Here is a 20,703-nt window from a genome sequence, read left to right on the forward strand (position 1 = left end):
AGGAAATGAGACATTTAAAGTAGTAAAGAAGTTTTGCTATTTGGGGGGCAAAATAACCGACGATGGTCGAAGTAGAGCGGATATAAAATGTAGATCGGCAAAGGCAAGGAAAGCGTTTCTGAAGAAGAGAAATTTGTTAACATCGAGTATAGATTTAAGTGTAAGGAAGTCGTTTCTGAAAGTATTTGTATGGAGTGTAGCCATGTATGGAAGTGAAACATGGACAATAATTGGTTTGGACAAGAAGAGTATAGAAGCTTTCGAAATGTGGTGCTACAGAAGAATGTTGATGATTAGGTGGGTAGATCACATAACTAATGAGGAGGTATTGAATAGGATTGGGGAGAAGAGACGTTTGTGGCACAACTTGACTAGAAGAAGGCATCGGTTGGTAGGACATGTCCTGAGTTATCAAGGGATCACAAATTTAGTATTGGAGGGCAGTGTGGAGGGTAAAAATCGTAGAGGGAGACCAAGAGATGAATACACTAAGCAGATTCAGAAGGATGTAGGTTGCGGTAGGTACTGGGATATGAAGGAGCTTGCACAGGATAGATTAGCATGGAGAGCTGCATCAAACCAGTCTCAGGACTGAAGACCACAACGACAACAACAACAACTTTATCTTATCATTTCTTTTATTACGTTTAGCAGATACCCTGTAATTATATGTGTTGGTTCGTTTATTACATGCTTGCTCTCAGTTATGGCTCTCTGGTATTGTAGTGGCTCTCTGCAGTCGACAGCACGAAAAGCGTGGCACTCATGAATTCCAAGGTGTATTACGCGCCTGCCGGTATGCAACCGCAATACCATAGCTGAGACGCAGGTCCTCTAATCCCTCTGCAGTACAGTCGCTTGACTATACATAATTGGTACCAGAAGAGACTGCTAGAAATCACTGCTCTCTATGGCAGTCTGTCCAGGTGTAAACGAAAACCTTGATACATTAGACATTACAAAACACGTTATTATAGAAGAGACAGTCTCCGACGCTTGTAAATTAAACTTCATTACAATGGCCCTGCAGAAGTCATATCACACTCGTAAATGACATGAATGATTTGTTGTCAGCGATCCGAATTTGAGCCCACTGCGTATCTGATCGAGACTCGACTAGTTATGAAGAGACTTAAATAACGATGTGTTCACAAGTATCAGTATTTCCGAACCCGGAAATAAATGACGTTACGTTCAGCACTGCACCGACAGCCTCATGAAGCTTAAATTGCCCCTGTGAAGTAACCACGAAAGGTATGTAATAAAGTGCAGCACGCAAGTGTGAAAAGCTATAAAGTAAAGCTGTGGTGATGGGTGTGGAGTAGAACCCAGTGTCTATATGAATTGTTAACTAAGCACAATCAAATATCAGGTATTAAATATGTCCACCAACAGCTTGGTATTGGAAATGGAAACGACGATATGAATGAGTTTTGCCAGAGAAGGATTCGACTCCGACACCTTTCGCCATTGTCTTATGGCTACGAATATACAGGAAATACTTATTGTTTCTTCACCGGTAGTGAGATGTCCACACGTTTAGCTTGAGAATTTTTTTTTAGCACTGTGTCTTCTGATTGGTTCGATGCAGCCTGCCACGAATTCTTCTCCTGTGTCAGCCTCTTCACCTCAGACCACCACTTGCAACCTACGTCCTATTATCTGCTGGATGTATTCGAATCTCTGTCTTCCTCTACTGTTTTTGACCCCTTGAGGTCCATCTAGTACCATGTAAGCCAATCCATGATGTCTTATAAGACATGCCCTATCATCGTGTCCCTTCTCCTTGTCAATGTTTTCCACACATTCTTACGCAATCGGTCCACCTAACTTTCAACATTCGTCTGTAGCACCACAATGCTTCGATTCTCTTCTGCTCCGGTTTTCCCACAGTTAGTGTTTCACTACCATACACTGGTTGTAATTCAACGAATAGTCCTTTGATGCCTGGGACTCCAGCCCCGCGCATGTCGTCGCTGTGGATCCCTCAGAAATAGGTGTCAACTATCAAATATCCTTTCACCAGTAATTAGGATCGCGCCGCTCGTACAGACGTGGAGGAGTTTGGCATCATGAGGAAACAACGAAATGATGGGACAGTATCGTCTCCAAGGCTACAAATCGAGAGAAAAACTGGAATCGGAACTCGAATCCCAGTCCAGTGTCAATATTTTCAAAATCTCAAGGCCACTTAATATAAGAAATGAAAGTGCTATGACCTTACAATACGGTTGGTTGATGTACTAAAGTAACACCACTAGTATAAGAAAGCTTTCTAGAGACAGAGTTTCAGCGAGCGGCGACCTTTGAAAGCAAAAACTACTCCAAATCTGTTCCAGTCAGTATCAAATGGATATGTTTAATGCTGCCCTGGAACCACGGCACAGTCCTGCGTTACTTGAGGTGAAGAGGATAAGTTTGTGGCGGTTAAAATCTCGTACCCTCCAACTGGAAATCGAACTTACACCTTAACCATTAAAAAATAGCCTCAGTCCAACCAAACACCCGAATATCACAGTGTAAGTAGCCCGTTTTTTGTCGTATTGGGGTACGCAGCACACGGTATAAAAAGTGTTGACTTTCACTTCAGCTATTGTTGTGAAGAATATATTCATGGTCTAGCTGTCAACGTCATGCAGTGCGAACGCTGAGCCATGATATGAAACATTTTGTTTTCCTTTCTTTTTAAAGCTATTTTCCATCTATCTGCTAAGAGCATCAGTCAGACACAAGGTCAGAGACATTTTCGTTCATTTTCTGTTGAGCCAGTAGTAGAAAAATTATGCGGAAACATGTTTGTTAAAGTGATCGTGGGTGTCTGTCATGGTAAGATTAATTACAGTGCCATCAGCCAGCGTCCGCCCAAGTGACCCTGAGATCTTGAAAATATTGATACTGGACTGGGATTCGAGCTCCGATTCCAGTTTTTCTCTGGATTTAAACCCTTCGCGTTGATACTGTAAGTAGGCTGTTTAGGTTTTTATGGTGGTAACGCCACTTGGCGCTCCGTATGAAAATCACTGACTGCGCTGTGTGCAGTCTATGGCTGGATGGCATTGTTGGAATATTCACTATTGTAGTGTTGGACCATTGGATGTGAACACGCGTTGTCCACATGAAACTGCCCTACACTGCAATAGCGAATATTGCAACAATGCCAACCAGCCACAGTCTGCACACAGCACAGTCAGCGATTTTCATACAGAGCGCTAAGTGTCGTTACCAACATAAAAACCTAAACAGCCAACTTACAATACGGTCACAGGATATCCTTGTTTTCTCACCATACCAGACTCCTGCAGGTCTCTATGAACGACGCGATCCCAATTACCAGTCAAAGGCCGTTGGATATTTGACATCTCTTCACATGGAACCAACAACCATGAAATGCGCGGGTTTGGAGTCCCAGGCAGTACAAATTTATTCGTTGCGTTACCTCGAGCGAAATATGTGGACATCTCGCTACTGATTAAGAAACAATAAGTACTTAATGTCTATTTCTACCTATAAGACAATAGTGAAAGGTATTAGATTGGAATCCTTTCCAGGCAAAAATCATTTGTGTCGTCGATTGCAGTACCAATATCACGCTAATGGTGAACATATTTAATACATGATATCTGATTGTGCCTAGTTAACAATTCATATAGGTACCGGGATCTGCTCCCCATCCATCACCACAGTTTTACTTCATAGCATTTCACACTTGTGTGTTACAGAATGAAATTTTCACTCTGCAGCGGAGTGTGCACTGATATGAAACTTCCTGGCAGATTAACACTGTGTGCCGGACCAACACTCGAACTCAGGACCTTTGCCTTTCGCGGGCAAGTGCTCTACCACCTGAGCTACCCAAGCACGACTCACGCCCCGTCCTCACAGCTTTACTTCTGCCAGTACCTCGTCTCCTATCTTCAAAACTTTACAGAAGCTCTCCTGCGAACCCTGCAGAACTAGCACTCCTGAAAGAAAGGATATTGCGGAGACATGGCTTAGCCAAAGCCTGGGGGATATTTGCAGATGAGATTTTCACTCTGCAGCGGAGTGTGCACTGACATGAAACTTTTTGGCGGATTAAGACTGTGTTATGGGCCGAGACTCGAACTCGGGACCTTTGCCTTTGTTACGTACCTATCGTGGTTATTTCACAGGGATACTGTTCTGGCGCAACGCCAAGGGCCGGCTTGTCGGTCAAGAACATCAGAGCAGAGAGGGTTGTGAGACGACTTCAGCCAGTAGTATGTTGACCGAACTCTCTCTAGGACCACGACGAGACAGTAGCGCCATCTACAAAAAAAAGAGGACACAAGCGCCTCGCCGCCTGGCTGCGGCCACGTTGAAGAAGAGCCGTTCTACAAACACTACAGCACTGACATGAAGTGTAGTGTTTCACTTGTATTAGGCTTTGGCTACACTGTAGAGACTTATTTTTTGTCTGTCGTCATTTGCTTGCTACACACCACTCTAAATTATCAAAATGGTTCAAATGGCTCTGAGCACTATGCGACTTAACTTCTGAGGTCATCAGTCGCCTAGAACTTAGAACTAATTAAACCTAACTAACCTAAGGACATCACACACATCCATGCCCGAGGCAGGATTCGAACCTGCGACCGGAGTGGTCGCTCGGCTCTAGACTGTAGCGCCTACAACCGCACGGCCACTCCAGCCGGCTCTAAATTATCGAAGTTAAGTGTTGTAATTTGTCTTACTGTAATAAAACTTCATTAATACGATTTGCTTGAATTGTTGTCTAGCGATCCGAGATGTAGGTTTCCTAGGCACCCTTATTAGAAGGGTGGGCAGGACAAAACAGGCAATATCAGTTTCATCAGGTTCCCGGTACAGTGATAAACCTATTGTCATTTGTTTCCAGGTTCGGACTTTCGTCCTTGTAAACTGATGGTGGTGAACACAACGATATTTTACGTCTCTTTATGGCCTAGTCGAGTCTCTATCAGTTAAGCAGTAGGTTCAAATTCGAATCACGAACAACAACTCGTAATGTCATTTAGGAGTGTGATAAGACTTCTACAGAGTCATTGTAATGAAATTTAATTTACAAGTGTTAGCTACTGTCTCATACGTAATAACATTTTTTCTAATATTTATTCTATGACGGTATTGATTTACCTCTGGACTGAAAGTCTTAAAGAGCAATGTTGTCTGCCAGTCTCTGAGCATAGACAAGGACTGTACTGCAGAGGGTTTAGAGGACTTGTGACACAGCTATGCTATGTTGGTTGCATACAGTCAGGCGGGGCTTACATATTGAAATTCAGGGATGACTATATGAAAACAGCTAAAGTGGAGGCACCGGCTATGCGCTCAGCAATGTATAGAGGCGTACGCTTGATAAAGAATGCGCAGAGAAGAAGACTTGTCATTGTTTATCAACCATTGAGAGAGATGATCAAGTGACTCTGGATAGAGAGCGCAAACATAATCTATGGACACATAGTACGCCAACCTGTGTTTGCACCATTTCCGTGAACAATCCAGTCAATCAGATATCGTCCTTTGGACATCGGCAGCACTTCCAGTTTCACGACAGTCAGATTTAGTCCCTCACGACGACTATTTGGGCAGTCATCAAAAGCACATGAATTGATGCGAATCTGACGCGTCAAGTAAAGTGAGAACATTTTATTCAAGGACTCAGTCGCAAAAAACCTTACAGCTTTACAGAAAACAAAGTTGTACATTTATTATGAAGTCCACTGAATGAGTTCCTCCTTTTAGCAAATATGACGACACCGAGGCCAAGAATTACCAGGGAAGATGGGAAAAGTGACGTCGATCAGTGGACGCAATCGATTGGATGGTGTAATTATTACAATGAAGTTAATGAAAAGGCGTAGCAGCCTAATGAATGAGTCATGAATGTATTAAGGAAGATATTTTCTGGATTGCGGAAGGTAATAAAAGACGAAATACTAACGAAAGGTAGATATTCGAAAATCGTAGTTGGAACATGAATGCCTATACCTAAAGGGCAGTTAATACAACAGACGAGACTTTCATCCAGCTAGAACGCGAAACAGCTGACGAGGATGATTATAATAATTATGATCATTGTAATGATTTCTCATATTTATATTCCTTAGAGATCGTCGTTTACGGTAATCGTGAACTGAGTACGGGAAACGAGAACAATATTCGCGCTGTGTTTGTTCTCGGTATTACATCTGCCTCCGGCTGAGGTTTAGTGTCGTAACTTCATTGTTTATGTTCCAGTATTCAGTCTGCGCATGGAAGGCAGCGGCAATTGTTTCTTGCCCGTGGGGTGCTAACTATAGTGGCGAGTCACGCGAGCAGATAGGCCGCGCACGGCACGGCACGCCACAACACGTCTGCAAGCGGCAGCCGCCCATCAGCGCAAATAACGCGCCTTGCGCAACCGCTCTAGCGCTGCCCGTCCAGCGGCTGGACAACGCCCCGACTCGTCTACCTGCTGCAGACTACCGTTCGTGACGCATCGACAGATCTACTAATTTCTGTTGTTCGAGTAATACGAGTCGTGAAACACACATCTCCCCATCTTGCATCATTGTGTGAATTTAGTTCTCCCAATTGCAGTAACTTCTGGATAAGGCGTCTATTCCACGTCTCTCGTTCGGGCTGGTGCTGGCTCCTAGTATTTCACCAGTCCCCGCCGCGTCTTTCTGTCTCTACGTGAAGACTAATCTCAGGAACCACTGTAAGGATCTGGATTCGATTTTCGCTGATAGCCAGAACGATTCACGAGTATGAATTGTGTATACAGGATTTTTTAAAAAGTGTCACATTGTAACGTTGCTACAACAAATATGCCTATGTTCGTCTGTGAAAATGGACTCGATACGCAACCTGATCTATCGGTAAACGGAATCTAACCTGCATACACTGTGTGCGTGTTGTATGAGTGTCAGTTTCACTGTCATTTAAGACCTCAGCTGATCGTTGCATGGAAAACTTATATCTCACTGCGTATTTGAATATGAAAAGCTCCCGGAACAAATGAACCTGTTACAATGAATACCTAAGGTATCTGCCTGCGTTTTTGAACAAGTATTTGCAAGTTATATAATCTGACTTGTGCAACGGAATTTACTGGTTTAGACGACATGACATGTTGTGGCGTATCAGTGTGTCTGTTTTGGCCCAAAGCTTTGCACTCACCTCTTTAGATGTTTGCCTTTTCCGTGTGGTTTACAGCAATTTGCAGCAGCATGCAATGCAGCAGCGGCTAAAGCTTATTGTTACTAAGAATGAATTGAATAAAAAAGGAGTTTGCTTGGATCGTGTCAACTACTAAATAACTTGTGAGAAGGGGTTCAATGAATTAAGTCTATTTAAAACTCCAGAATCATCATGACCAATAATAGACAATGACATAGATATCAATGATGGCAGAATGCCAGTTTAACTAATTATTTCAATTTCAAAGTTCTATTAACATTTAATAACCACAGCATACGTATATAATTAGATGTAGAAAATGTTTATTATTGTTTGGAGGGTAAGGAGGCTTCTTTAACTGACAAGCGAAAATGGGATTATTGCAAACTCGGACTAACAGTCACAAGCCTAACCCCGCAATTGCTTCTGCGCTATGCTTGCAAATCTTACCTTGCGTCAGCTTCAAGCGTAGTTAAGCAATCGAAATCTCTCCTGGCTATATAAATGAAATCAGGCCTTGATTGTGATAAGGTCTGTCATCACCGACGTGAGGGCGGCGTCTCCGAGCTCTCGACAGACACTACTACTTCCAGTCTCGCAGACAGACCTCGTCTCACAACAATGCTTAGAATCGCGCTCCCATGTTTCGCCCTCAGATTGTTACCATCGATATCTCAGTGCTTACAGAACGCAAAGAATAGCGTCAAGTTGGCTATATTGTTTTCAATGTAATGGAGAGTTCTGACACACTCCTTACAACATAGAAGAACGAAAATAACAGAAGAGTTAAAAAAGCGTGGATCGTGATTTTTGTTATGTTGATGTTGCGATCTGAGTATCCCTGCTATGGCTGGTCCATCTCAGACGTTACACGAACACTATTTAATTGGTTATAACTGATTAATGGCCGGCCGGAGTGGCCGAGCAGTTCTAGGCACTACAGTCTGGAACCGCGCGACCGCTAATGTCGCAGGTTCGCGTCCTGCCTAGACACCCACCGGAGAGTCTTCAACAGCTTATTTGTCGATATCTCGGTTCACTTATGTCGACTCTATACTCAGCCAATGAAGGCCTTCGTTACAATACATTTTCTCCCAATCTTTCTAGACTCGAAACCGCTGCTGAACCCCAACCAGTTCATATAAAAATGTTCTAGAAGCTTTGTGAACAATTTAAAGCTACATCTGCCCAAAGGGCTTAGCCATTCACAGAGCCTCCTGGAAACAGCGGCAGGAATGTGCTACTTGTTCTGAATGGTAAGAATTCTTAACCATTGACTCTCAGACGCCTGTTTGACGACAGATGACACATTCTGATAGCGCAGAAACCAGGCGATTCTTATAAGATGGCTTTTTAGAGTCTCCTTTCGATTTTCGCCCATGCTCCTAACAAAGGCAGATGGCGCTTGCTGGGCTGATCCACAGGATGGCTCTGCAGCAGGCTGTAAAAATTCTGACCGCGGAGCAAAAAACTCCCAGCTGGCCCGCGACCTGCCCGAAGTCGATTAGTCCTTCAGGTTCTCTTGCTGTGCTAGCCAGCGCAAAAATTAATTTTGTAAATAATGCGTTACGACATTTGTCAGTTTGAAGCTACCCACTATCAACCAGTATAATTAACTAACTGATAACCCCACCTAACATTCGATACCTAGTGATAAAAATATATTAATCTCATCGACCAAATTAATTACGTTAACCGATCACGTAACGAGGCAAAATACCGCCACGTTACATCAGAAGTCGTAGCTCTTGAGATGAGGGCTGTTGAAGATATGAAGCCTGTATTTTGTTTACAGATGATATGGGATTTGTAAGAGGCGGCATACTAATTACTACAAAATGCACGTGTGGTCGGATGAAAACCCTCGAGCGGTCATCACTATCCATTTATGGATAGGACTTGTCACTAACAAAAATGGTTCAGACGGCTCAAAGCACTATGGGACTTAACATCTGAGGTCATCAATCCCCTAGACTTAGAACTACGTAAACATAACTAACCTAAGGACGTCACACTGAAAGGTGGCTACACTGTGCCACTGCGCCAGAGATTGCGCCAAAGAGTACTATTAAGCCGCCTCCACAGTGCGTGTTAAGAGATTGTAGAAGTCAGTGCCTGTTTAGAGTTCGTGGCAGTCAGTGCTAGTAGAGAGCACAGTGTGTGTTAAGAGTTCGTACTGAGATGTACTAGTGGGCACTGCTTGTCGTGAAGTCGGAGTAAGATGTTGTAGTAAAGAGTGTTGTTCCTTGTCTTATGCAGTGATTTGATGGGAGAGATAGCAGATGTTATTGTAATGAGTGCATTTCGTCAATATATGAAGGTAAAATTTATAATGTTCCTTTATTAGTTGTGTATCTGAAATAATGTGTCACTACAGGTTCAGTCAACAAGGCATCTGGCTTGTGTTCTTGGATTAGAGTGTAATTGTGATTTTTTTGCGTAATTATAGTTTTTCTAAATTTCTTTTGTCACGTCAGTATAATTGGTATCAAAATTCTTGTCTTGTTGGAAAAGAACCGTGCCAGATGTGGACGTTGAGTCACACTCCCACATACAGAACAGTTACTCTTGTGCTCATTGGTTTCGTAGATTTTTATAGTTGCTGGGGTCTTAATTAATTAACTGTGTTTACGAAAATTTTCTTACATTGTTTGTTGCAGTCAGATAGCGTAATAATACTAGTCAGGGCCAACCGATTACGAGACTTACGTAATCGGACAGACAGTTACAAAAGTATTTTCAATCACATAAATTTAAATAAGCCCCCATGTACGTGGCGACCGCTGCTTCGGATCGTCCCTTGGATTCTTCTGATTGTGAAAATTGTAGACTGTAGTATTGTTGTAGTAATTTTGAGTTTAGTGATTGTAGTCTGTATTGAGTGTGTAGATTTGGTAATTAGCATTCTTCTAATGGTATTTTTCAAAATTTAATTTTTATTGCCTTGTATACGCGTTTGACAATTTTGTGCAATTATTTCAATTGTTCGATTGATCGTGTTGAAGGAAACATCTCATGTGAATAGTATTGTTGGAGATAAAGAGTCATTGTGTGTAATTTCGTACAGTGACGAATCTTTCGTATATTTTGTAAATGATTACGCGATCAATGAAAAAGGCAAAAATGATGAATAGTGAGAATGACGAAATTGTTCACATGGCGAACTCGCCAACAGAGGAAAACAGTATGGTGGATAATGAGGTGGAAAACAATGTGATAAGTCGGGAAAATAGTCCGGAACCATTTCAAAATTTTTCTCAATCAGAAAATTCACAGAATACGAGATCAACGATAGAAGATTCTGGAATAGTATCGAACACAGATAGCTTTATAGCCATGCAGAAGGAAGCTGGTCTTGTGGGAAATGTGAGGGGTGAAAAGAATTTTGAAACAGTTACTATGGAGCAGTTGATGAGTGCTATATTAAATGTGGGATCACAGTTACGATCTGAATTAAAAACAGATATGGAAACACAAATGGGAACAATGGAAACACGGATGGGAACAATGGAAACTCGGTTAGGATCTGAATTAAAAACAGAGATAGGAACAATTAAAACAGAGATGAGAACTTTGGAAACACGGATAGATTCACGAATAGGGACATGTTTCAAAAATATGAAAGATGAATTAAAAAAAGAAATCAGAGAGGAAGTACAACCAATTTTGAATGCTCACAATAATAGATTAATTGCAGTAGAAATCAGACAAAGGGAACAGGATAGAGAACAGGAAGAAAGAGATTGCGTGATAGTACAAAAATTTTCAGAGTTAAATTTACAACGTGCAAAGGATAAGGAAGAAATATTTGAAAGGATCGAGGAATCCGTACCAAATGACAGAATAAATAATCTAACACGACAATATGAACAGTTAACTACCAAATGTGTCAATACTGAAACGCGAGTCGCGACACTTACGGAAGATGTAAACAAACAGAAAGAAAAAATAGGCGACTTATCGGAAAGAGTTGAGGAAATTTCAGATAAATTGACAAATCTTAGTTTACATGGGGACACAGATTCGGATGATACAGCCCCATTACCATTTGCAGAAACCGAAGAGTATCAGAACATAAATAAGCATGTTGAGAATCAGGGAAAATTTAATGAACGCGTGAAAAAGGAATTTGAGGTTTTAAAAAAGCACGTCAAACAAATAGAAGGCGAAATTGTAGGAAAAGACGGTAGAAGAAACTTAGATTCACAGATAGCAGAGGGGTATGAAGAAAGTAATTTGTTTCATTTACGAGAAGCAACAAGAGAGCGCCAGGCGCGTGAATTTAACAATAATCGACATTCGGACCGGGACAGACGCGGTAGGTCTTTGTCGCCACGAGGCGAAAACTTTGACTATAAACACTTCTTAACTGTTCGGACATTTAAGATCTTTCCATGTTCATGGCTAGATCAATTTACGTACGCACTTCCGCCAGATGTGCCACAAGGTCACAAACTAGAAATTATGTGCAGTTATTAATGTCCTCAGGGGATTCACTACTCTAAGTGAATATGTGCCGTAGCGAGCATAGGGCCCCGAGCTGTAGTGGTACTATTTCTCTTTTAGTTTTCTGTACCGCTGCCTACTCTTTTACTATTCTTTGCATCTGTCAAAACAACTCTTCGACTATCAATCTATCTAGTAAGTAAACAATAACCGGATTTGACCATTTACCTAAATGAGATTTCGAAAATTACTGTTCTAACCTATTAAAGTCCTCAGGGGATTCGCTATTCTAAGTGAATATGTGCCGTAGCGAGCATAGGGCCCCGAGCTGTAGTGGTGCTATTTCCCTTTTAGTTTTCTGTACCGCTGCCTACTCTTCTACTATTCTTTGCATCTGTCAAACCAACTCTTCGACTATTAATCTATCTAGCGAATAAGTGAACAATAACCGGATTTGACTAATGTACCCAAAAGTGACTTTGGAAATTACCGATTGGACTTACTGTACCTATTGCAGCATTTATTCGTAGTTTGAACGAAATGTTACCTGTTTATCTTCGTGACAATGTTACTTCATATGTTGACGATATTATTATTGCTAAACATTCCTGGAGTGAGCACAACAAAATTTTGGATTCATTGTTACGTATTTTTGCACGAGTTGGCATGACAATGAACTTAGAAAAATCTGAATTTGGTCGTTCTCAGGAGAAATTTCTCGGTCACATTATTGCTAGAGAAGGTATTCTTCCTGATCCAGAGAAACTAGATGCTATTCAGTTCGCAATGACATTCTTTTTACACGAAAATCGATCGACAACTCTGTTTGGTTAGTTTGTATTCCTGATGAGTGGGTCAATAAATTGATTTGGTATATGCATTTCAGTTATGCACACTTTGGTCCCCGAAAATGCTTTCATAAATTACGAGAAAATTGTTACTTCAGTAATATGGAAAAACGTATTCGATCTGTTCTTGCCAAATGTAAATTATGTCAAATGGCTAAGCCTCCAACGATTTCTCACAGAGCACCGTTGTTTCCCGTCATTCCAGCGAAATTAAAGGAGATGGCTGCAGTCGATTTGTTCGGTCCAGTGGTTCGTTCTACTAATGGTTTTGCGTACATTTTCGTAGCAGTGGAACTGACATCAAAATATGTGTGTTTTACACCTTTACGCAAAGCAACAGCTCGTTCAGTATCTAACGCTTTCATCAAACATTTTCTTAAAGAAGTTGGTCATGTTGATAAGGTTATATCAGATAATGGATCACAGTTTCGTTCTAAAATTTGGCTTCGTACACTACACCGTCGTAAAATTAAACCAATCTTCATTTCACTTTTTCACCCTCAATCTAACGCTTCAGAGAGATGGATGAAGGAAATCAATAAATTGTGCCGTCTTTATTGTCATCAGAATCACAGATATTGGGATCAGTATCTTCATATTTTTCAAAACATTCTGAATGAACTTCCTAATGACTCAACTTCTTTAGCGCCTCTATTGATATTAAAACATAAAGTACCAACAAATCGCATTTCTGAAATCGTTCCTTTCCCGCCTTCACGGAAACTGCGGCATTCTGAAGTTGTCAACCTGGCTCTGCAAAATATTGCATCTGCGGCTGCTAGAAGAGAGAAATCAGCTAAGCGTCCTGGTCGTTTAAAAATTTTGTCAGTTGGTCAAAAAGTGTTAATTAAGTCTCATCGTTTGTCGCACAAAGGAAAAGGCTTGTGTCGCAAATTTTTTCTGCTTTATAACGGTCCATATAGAATTCGCAAAATTATTCATGATAACACTGTTGAAGTAGAAACTCTTAAATCACGACGCTCCAAGGGAATACATCATATATCAAACGTTAAAATTTTTGTGGAATAACATACTTTAGAGAAACTAACAGCTACATGTAAACATGCGGAGAGTACAAGGATACCGCGCTGTGTTTTGGCGGCGGCACATACTCAAAGCAACAGTCAAGTCTGCGCGCCGCACAAGGCAGTCGTTGACCGCAAACAATAGCTTCCTACGTCACGCGCCTACAGCTGATCGAGCGCTCAGTGCGACTGCACTGACAGCCGTAAACAAATACACAGTCTAATTTCTCCGACTAAATTCTGTATAAAGCTATAAGGACTTGCTGAATTGTGTTATTAACATTCAGTATTTTGCAGGATACGGTTGTATAAAGTATTTAAGACCTTCAGGTAAATTCTGTGCGTGTCCGACGTTAAGACGACTTGCTATCGAGAAAATTTCAGGAAGAATTTAATTTCGAAGAAGAAAGTGATTAACTAAAAAAGGGTAACTATTAATTGAGTTTATTTTTCAGGTAACATAAATCCACTTAGGTACGTACTTTAGACGTAATTTGCTGCTCGCAATTACGTGATTCATACCTTGTGCTAATTTCATGTTCTATGAATTTACGTGTGAAGCGACGCGCTTGCGCACATTTACTGATTTTGACAATTATTGATTAATGAACTGGGTGGTAACTTGTAGATATTATGCATCGCTTGGCTGCTATGCTTTTTCACTGATGTCATGTTTTCTTATTATGTGTCTGCTGTGCTTATTTATTTAAATTATAATTGTAACTTGATTTATTGTGCTGATGTGTTTAGGTACGTAAGTTATACTTTGTGATTTATCTGCTTGCGCCTTCATGTTTACTTATTAAGATGACATATGAACATTTATTTGCTTAGGCTGATATGATGCTAATGACTTGTTTATTACGTAAGATATATGTTTGCTGCTTTTTGTATGGATTACATATTTACACATTTCTGTTTTGTTGCCATAACTGCTCTTTAATTTGGTGTATAGCAATGCTGATGTACTGTGTATAAACATAGAGTTTAGGTTACACTGTGGTATTAATTATAGATTGTTCGCTTGGCAGAGCCTCGTTGTAGGAATTGTGCTGCATACACTTGTGGACATTCTGTTCACTACTGGTATATTTAATCGCTATTGCTTGTTTTGATTACGCTCAGTGCCTTACATTTTTAAGATAAGAAAATTAACTGCTATAATTCGACGAACGACATTAGTACAAGAAAGTCATAGAAGTCACATGAGCTGAGGTTTTATGAAAGCTGTATAAATTTATGCTAATAGGAAGGAAGCTAACGACATGACATACCAATACTAGGTTTAGACCATTAACAGTTATTACACTGCATTTTTCGTGAGCAATTGAAATAGGAAGTGACACTTGACACAAAAAATACTCCACATGTTTGCTTCTGCTATGATTCTTGAAGTGGTGTACACACTGTGAAATATTATGATCATTCACACTCCGTAATCGTACTTAATTACTGAGAGTTATTCAAACTAAGTCTGTTAGAGGTCAGGTATGCATTTCTTTTATTTAATAATGGACAAGGAACCAAAATGTATCTTATAATTTATAATGAGTAGAAAATTTGGGTCAGATGGATTACACAGAGGTTGTGTGTTGGCAATGTGTCTTCTGATTGTATGGGATGCTGAATTGAAGTTGCATTAGGATTTTATCTGTACTTGTTCGAGGAGACTGACGAGAGGAAAGAGTTGTTATGGAAGTGAAATGATATTGGTGCTGAGGTTTATATTTATCGATGTATTATTATAGGTATTGAGAGTATATGAAGTTGTTTGTGGACAAGAGGTAAGGTGATATTGGTGCTGAGGTTTACATTTATCGACGTATTATTGAGGTATTATTGAGATTAAGTTGATGATTATTGGAGTTTTGGTGTATAAGAGGTAAAGTAAGTGAGGAGCATATTTTTTTTGTTGGTCTTATGGAACAAGGAGGATGAAGATAGCAGACTAGAACACTAAAATAGAAGGAAGATAGTCTATACACACACTTTGTTAAATCACTAAGCAGTATATACTTTTTTTTGGAGAGAGGAAGTAATTGCATATCTTGGCTCACTGACAGTTGTTCAGTAACAGTACATTTTGATCTGGCTTGGCAAACATTGGTCTTGACATGATGACTATGACGTTGACCTAACTATTATTGACTGTTATACATTGCTGCCAGTACTACTTGATACACATGATGAACATCAGATTTAGACAGAATTTCATTTACACAATTAACACTATTCAGTTACACAGTAGTTCTTAATGTGGATGAGAGATGAGTGAGTGTGTTCTGTGTGTTTTCCTTTCCTAATCCTACCCACCTATCTCGTAAATATTATTTTATTTGTTTGTAGTGGCTTGCACTGACACCCATAAATATTATAGGTTTATTGGTATTTGTGTATTGTAATAGTTAATAGGACAATTATCTGACATCATTTGTGTGTTTGTTATGATTTGTATGTTACTGTAAAAGCATTTGTATGTGTATTCCAACTATTGTTCATGCCTGAACTGTCTGATTAGTGAAGATAAATATTCTGAACTGTTACCTGCACTTTTCAACATGATGTGTGACATTAGGACATGTTTAATTTGTGCTCATAAACTCTGATGGACTGCTTCTACTGAACTAATGTGACTTGTTGCTGTGTGTACCTCTTGAACTTTACTGGGTGCCACAGATGGAACTGCTTCTACTGAAATAATGTCACTTGTTGCTGTCTGCACCTGCTCAACATTGCTGGGTGCAACTGATGGACTGCTTCTACTGAAATGGTGTCACTTGTTGCTGTCTGCACCTACTCAACATTGCTGGGTGCAACTGATGAACTGTTTTTACTGAAATGAAGTCACTTGTTGCTGTCTGCACCTACTCAACATTGCTGGGTGCCTCTGATGGACTGCTTCTACTGAACTAATGTGACTTGTTGCTGTGTGTACCTCTTGAACTTTACTGGGTGCCACAGATGAACTGTTTCTACTGAAATAATGTCACTTGTTGCTGTATGCACCTACTCAACATTGCTGGGTGCAACTGATGGACTGTTTTTACTGAAATGAAGTCACTTGTTGCTGTCTGCACCTACTCAACATTGCTGGGTACCTCTGATGGATTGCCTCTACTGAACTAATGTGACTTGTGCTGGGTGTACCTGCTAAACCTTACTGAGTGCAACTGATGGACTGCTTCTACTGAAATGATGGTCACTTGTTGGTGTCTGCACCTACTCAACATTGCTGGGTGCAACTGATGGACTGCTTCTACTGAAATGAAGTCACTTGTTGGTGTCTGCACCTGCTCTCAACATTGCTGGGTGCAACTGATGAACTGTTTCTACTGAAATGAAGTCACTTGTTGCTGTCTGCACCTACTCAACATTGCTGGGTACCTCTGATGGATTGCCTCTACTGAACTAATGTGACTTGTGCTGGGTGTACCTGCTAAACCTTACTGAGTGCAACTGATGGACTGCTTCTACTGAAATGATGGTCACTTGTTGGTGTCTGCACCTACTCAACATTGCTGGGTGCAACTGATGGACTGCTTCTACTGAAATGAAGTCACTTGTTGGTGTCTGCACCTGCTCTCAACATTGCTGGGTGCAACTGATGAACTGTTTCTACTGAAATGAAGTCACTTGTTGCTGTCTGCACCAACTCAACGTTACTGGGTGAAACTGATGGACTGCTTCTACTGAAATGATGTCACTTGTTGGTGTCTGCACCTGCTCTCAACTTTACTGGGTGCCACTGATGAACTGCTTCTACTGAACTAATGTGACTTGTTGCTGCGTGTACCTCTTGAACTTTACTGGTGCCACAGATGGAACTGCTTCTACTGAATAATGTCACTTGTTGCTGTCTGCACCTACTCAACATTGCTGGGTGCCTCTGATGAACTGCTTCTACTGAATTAATGTGACTTGTTGCTGTGTGTACCTCTTGAACTTTACTGGGTGCCACTGATGGTCTGCTTCTACTGAACTAATGTGACTTGTTGCTGGGTGTACCTGCTAAACTTTACTGGGTGCAACTGATGGACTGCTTCTACTGAAAAGATGTTACCTGTTGGTGTTCTTTTTTGTATTAACTAATCGTTGAAAGCATTTTATGTGAACATTTGTATAAACTGATTTTTTTTGTATATTGTGTAAACTATTATGTAAAGCCACGTGTATGAAAAGAATTTGTATTGCCTACTGTACTTTATATATTAGGTTACTGTAAGGTCAGTGCAAAGCCAAAATTTTTAACTAATTATGTGATATTTAGGTATTAATATTATCTTTTATTTTTGTCTGTATTTTTCTGGACGAATTTGGTGGTATTTTCACCACCAATTCTGGCAAAAATACCATCAAATTCTGGCCTGTGGAGGAGGGGCATATGAAAGGTGGCTACACTGTGCCACTGCGCCAGAGATTGCGCCAAAGAGTACTATTAAGCCGCCTCCACAGTGCGTGTTAAGAGATTGTAGAAGTCAGTGCCTGTTTAGAGTTCGTGGCAGTCAGTGCTAGTAGAGAGCACAGTGTGTGTTAAGAGTTCGTACTGAGATGTACTAGTGGGCACTGCTTGTCGTGAAGTCGGAGTAAGATGTTGTAGTAAAGAGTGTTGTTCCTTGTCTTATGCAGTGATTTGATGGGAGAGATAGCAGATGTTATTGTAATGAGTGCATTTCGTCAATATATGAAGGTAAAATTTATAATGTTCCTTTATTAGTTGTGTATCTGAAATAATGTGTCACTACAGGTTCAGTCAACAAAGCATCTGGCTTGTGTTCTTGTATTAGAGTGAATTCTGGTTTTCTTGCGTAATCATAGTTTTTCTAAATTTCTTTGTCACGTCAGTATAATTGGTATCAAAATTCTTGTCTTGTTGGAAAAGAACCGTGCCAGATGTGGACGTTGAGTCACACTCCCACATACAGAACAGTTACTCTTGTGCTCATTGGTTTCGTAGATTTTTATAGTTGCTGGGGTCTTAATTAATTAACTGTGTTTACGAAAATTTTCTTACATTGTTTGTTGCAGTCAGATAGCGTAATAATACTAGTCAGGGCCAACCGATTACGAGACTTACGTAATCGGACAGACAGTTACAAAAGTATTTTCAATCACATAAATTTAAATAAGCCCCCATGCAACACATCGATGCCCGAGGCAGGATTCGAACCTGCGACCGTGCCAGCCGCGTGGTTCCGGACTGAAGCCCCTAGAACCGCTCGTCCACAGCGGCCGGCTTTGTCACTAACACTACACTTTACCAAACAGGTCAACAAAGGCTGAATATTATAGATTTTTGTGCGATGAATTACCAATGCTATTGCAAAACGTTGCCTTGCAGAGGGATAATGACTCTGGTTTGTTAATGATGGAGCACTACTACACTTACTATGGATCATGCTACAGTAACTCACTGCTACGTCCAATAGGCTAGGGATTCCTCGTGTCAGTCCAGCACCATGGCCTGCCTGTCAACCAGACCAGAATCCACTGCAGGTGTGGCCATGGTAACATTTAAAGGTGTTGTTGTATGCCTGACCCATCGACAATGTGGAGATGTTAATGGGCATGTGACCAATGCATGTGATACAGTCCGAATGGAGCTAGGTGTATCCGAAAGACTGCGTGATTCACTGCAACGAAGGGCTGAAGGATGTGTCAGGCTAGGCGCAAATTGAGACGCGTGTAGCACGTGTGACGTGACACGACACTACAGCGCGACACGCACGTGCCGCACGAGTCGCGCGGGTGCAGCGCATATTGCGACGCGTACACCATACTTCGCACGCCCGACTGGCAACGCTCTGCGCTGACAGAACAGAAGCGCGCGCAATCTGTTATCTTCCTCAAACGATTTTACAGAAACTATTCAATGAAAATATTTGATTTGTGCCTTACTTGTAGCATTATATGTCAGCTTCGCGGCGAAGTGCCCATCATCTCGCTAACGACCATTCTTATTGTGATGTACACATTTAGAAAGACACTACGCAAAACTCAAAAAGTGTGCAACGAAAATTAGGGATCGCTATGATTTTGCGTTTAGAGCGTATTACACAGTATGTTGCTGCGTATGAAAGTTATCTAACACGTTGAATTTTTGTTTAGACTTGGTAGATGGTCTCTATCTGCCTCAGATCTCGAGAAAATGGATCCTATGTAGCGCGCTCACTTCCTATCCCACGCCCGCGAGAATGAAATACTCTCAACAAGAGCCTATACCCTCGAGACATCGAAACGAAAGTTTGGCGAATGATAGCACACAAGGAGGAGAGTGTTTTGCCAATTCTCAAACACACGGAACTTTATCTATGGCGATATATCAGTACTTATAGTTCCCTTTTTATTTATTTCACTCCAGTGACTGTAATTTTAATAAGAGTTATCGGCAGCTAGCGAAACAAGAGCTTCCTAGTACGTTTATAAACATGAAATTTCTTCTTTTATGTCACTGCGAACCGACACTATGACGTTTTTCGTTAACTATTGAGTTCTGTGATTGCTAATTACTTGTTTAATGAGGCACTCCGTTTCGGAATTCTGTCTCAATAGCTGCTGTGAGATGAGTTTGGCAAATTACACTGTAACAAAGAAAGTACAATTAAACCAGTCACCAAGAGAAATGTGGCCGTTACTTACAAACGGTTCGAATGAGAAAAGGTTAACAACTCACACAAAATAGATTGCCAATTCTGTTGGAATTTTGGTAGAATCCCCGTAACCCATCGTACTTTTAACACTGAGCGACTGGAATGGAAACTTACCAAAGGATTTTATTCCTTTTCTTGATCTGAGCAGTATTTAAAAAATGACGAGCGTTCCTTCAGGCGGAATGATAGACTTGCCAGATACTGGTTACTCACCTACGGCTTGCCAAACTGACAATGCGTGATCGCGAATAAAATAGTTGTTATTGAGAAAAATAAACAATTGATCTGTCGCACAACACAATGGTCAGTCTATTGTCGGCAGCGGAGGATAATGCGCGCGACAGGAATGCACAAGCTAGACGTGTGTGCCTTGTGAGTTGGAGTTCGAAAAACAGTGTCATGAAAGTAGATCCGGTTTTGTCAGCAGTACATTTCAACAAATTAAATATATCTGATCATAACACTCTTTTAAGATATTCCTACTTTCGTAATAATACCGACCATTTTCTTCATTTGTGTAGCCTGCTGCATAATTAGTTTATTAATGCTGATAATGTGCATGCAACATTTGAAATG

The sequence above is a fragment of the Schistocerca piceifrons genome, chromosome 8 (genome assembly GCF_021461385.2).
Source record: "Schistocerca piceifrons isolate TAMUIC-IGC-003096 chromosome 8, iqSchPice1.1, whole genome shotgun sequence".
Taxonomy (NCBI): domain Eukaryota; kingdom Metazoa; phylum Arthropoda; class Insecta; order Orthoptera; family Acrididae; genus Schistocerca; species Schistocerca piceifrons.